Genomic DNA, 2,913 nt, shown 5'->3' with positions numbered 1-2,913 from the left:
AAAACCATAACCCTAACCCTAACTTTAGCTCCTAACCCTAGCCCCCGCCAAGTTCTTTTTTCACTGATTATCATGCACCTAAGAGAATGCTAACATAATAATAATAATTTGATGGGGGCTTATAGTTGTCCTATTTCAAATATGTTTTTGCATATCACAACTCCCCGAGACACCCTCTGAGAGTGGGGTCACAGCCAGGGTCACCCTAAAGCTCAAGGGCACATCGAAAAAGAAATTCACATTGTTGGCTCTGGGATTGGAACAAGCAACCTTTAAGTTAATGGCCCAACACTTTTACCGCTAAGCTACCTACCTAACTACATAATTTGATTTTAATTTCATTTATTAGGATCGCCATTAGTCAACGCCAATGGCGACAGCTAGTCTTACTGGGATCCGACACATAACGAAAAAGACATTACAGACAAAAGGCTTTACAATTTACATACATACATGGTTGTGTGTGTGTGTGTGTGTGTGTGTGTGTGTGTGTGTGTGTGTGTGTGTGTGTGTGTGTGTGTGTGTGTGTGTGTGTGTGTGTGTGTGTGTGTGTGTGTGTGCGTGTGTTGTTTGTACATGTGTGTATTTGTGCATGGGCATGAACATTGATCAGCTCTGTGACAGCAGGGCCATTATGATATTTCTATGAAGAATGTGAAGCATAATGTTGGTATGGTTGCTCCACTAACCCCCCTTTTCCACAAAAGCCGCTCCTGGAGAATGTCAAGGGCCCAGTGATATGAAGGGGTTAAGGGGCAGTGGTGGCCTATAAGGGGTTGGGGGACATGAAGGCACAGATTGGTTTGTAGATAATGGGAAGAGGAGAGTGAAACGGGGCTCCCACTTCCCCACAGTACAGGCTGTCATGTACTGTCATGTTGTGTCTTGTCTCTGTCCTTTCCCTTCACCCTGTCTCCCTCTGCTGGTCGTTGTTAGGTTACCTTTTCTCCCCCTCTTTCCCCCAGCTGTGCCTTGTCTCCTCCTAACCACCTCGTCACCCCTTTTCCCACCTGTTCCCTTTTTCCCTCTGATTAGGTCCCTATATCTCTCTCTGTTTCTGCTCCTGTCTTTGTCGGATTCTTGTTTGTTGTGTTTCATGCCTGAACCAGACTGTCGTCATGTTTGCTGTAACCTTGTCTTGTCCTGTCGGAATCTGCCGGTCCGTCTGAGCCTACCTATGTTTGGTAATTAAAGAAGCTCTGTTTAAGTTAATTCGCTTTTGGGTCCTCATTCACGCACCGTAACACAGGCACAGAGCCCCCCCTCTCCTCTGTCGATACAGGGATGCCATCCTGTGTACGATATACCAATTGCATAGTTGTTGGCTGTTGATGTAAGGCTGCAGGCCTAAATACCATTGTTGTGCTGTAATACTCAGTAGTAGTGTAAAACATAGTAGACGACATATGACAATAAACTCCTCAGATGTAAAGTAACTGGGTATTTTATTGTGTTAAAAACAATCTGACATAACAATCCACAAAGAACTTTGGAAGTAATACAGTGCACCATGTCAACTTTGGCCTTGAACTTTGAACTGTCTTCACAGACCACCTCTCCTCCTTAACCAATATCAGCTCTCCTTTCCCCAAAATATACAAAAAACACTCACGCACGCACACAGACACAAACACTCTTTCTCTCTCAGAAATAATGTTGGGGTGCGTAACATAGCAAGGAATAGCAACATTTACAGAAAGATTTTTTAAATTATGGTATTTTTGGGAGAATGTGTAGGCCTATGGTACAAATATAAGCGCTCTATTCAATCTGTTAAGTTAATTCGCTTTTGGGTCCTCATTCACGCACCGTAACAGAAGAATCCGACCAAGAATGGACCCAGCGACTTCGGATCCTCTCCACTCAGCCGTCGGGATCCGGGGAGCGATGCTAGGCAGACACGAGCAGGAATTGTCTGCTGCTCGACATGCCGTTGAGACCCTGGCCACCCAAGTCTCCAACCTCACAGAACAGGTTCACCATCTCCGCCTCGATCCACCGGCCACTTCCAGGGCTTTCGAATCTCCGGAGCCCAGAATCAATAACCCGCCGTGTTACTCTGGGGAGCCCACTGAATGCCGCTCGTTCCTCACCCAGTGTGATATTGTGTTTTCTCTCCAGCCCTACACTTTCTCCAGGAGCACTGCTCGTGTCGCCTACGTCATATCTCTCCTTATTGGACGGGCTCGTGAGTGGGGCACGGCAATCTGGGAGGCAAGGGCTGAGTGTACTAACCAGTATCAGGACTTTAAGGAGGAGATGATACGGGTTTTTGATCGATCTGTTTTTGGGGAGGAGGCTTCCAGGGCCCTGTCTTCCCTATGTCAAGGTAATCGATCCATAACAGACTACTCTATTGAGTTTCGCACTCTTGCTGCCTCCAGTGGCTGGAACGAGCCGGCTTTGCTCGCTCGTTTTCTGGAGGGTCTCCGCGCAGAGGTAAAGGATGAGATTCTCTCCCGGGAGGTTCCTTCCAGTGTGGATTCCTTGATTGAACTCGCTATTCGCATTGAGCGACGGGTTGATCTTCGTCACCGAGCTCGTGGAAAGGAGCTCGCGTTCTCCGTTGCCCCCCTCTCCGCATCACTACTATCTTCCTCTGCCGGCTCGGGTGCTGAGCCCATGCAGCTGGGAGGTATCCGCATCTCGACTAAGGAGAGGGAACGGAGAATCACCAACCGCCTCTGTCTCTATTGCGGTTCCGCTGGTCATTTTGTCACTTCATGTCCAGTAAAAGGCCAGAGCTCATCAGTAAGCGGAGGGCTACTGGTGAGCGCTACTACTCCTGTCTCTCCTTCAAGATCCTGCACTACCTTGTCGGTCCATCTACGCTGGACCGGTTCGTCAGCTTCCTGCAGTGCCTTAAGTGGTCCGTTTCCGCCCAGGGAGCTTTTGATCTCCTCAAGAATCGTT

This window comes from Oncorhynchus mykiss, chromosome 16, assembly GCF_057628025.1.
Source record: "Oncorhynchus mykiss isolate SJ-2025 chromosome 16, ASM5762802v1, whole genome shotgun sequence".
NCBI classification, from domain to species: domain Eukaryota; kingdom Metazoa; phylum Chordata; class Actinopteri; order Salmoniformes; family Salmonidae; genus Oncorhynchus; species Oncorhynchus mykiss.
The sequence above is the reverse complement of the archived record's forward strand: the minus strand, read 5'-3'. Positions refer to the sequence as shown.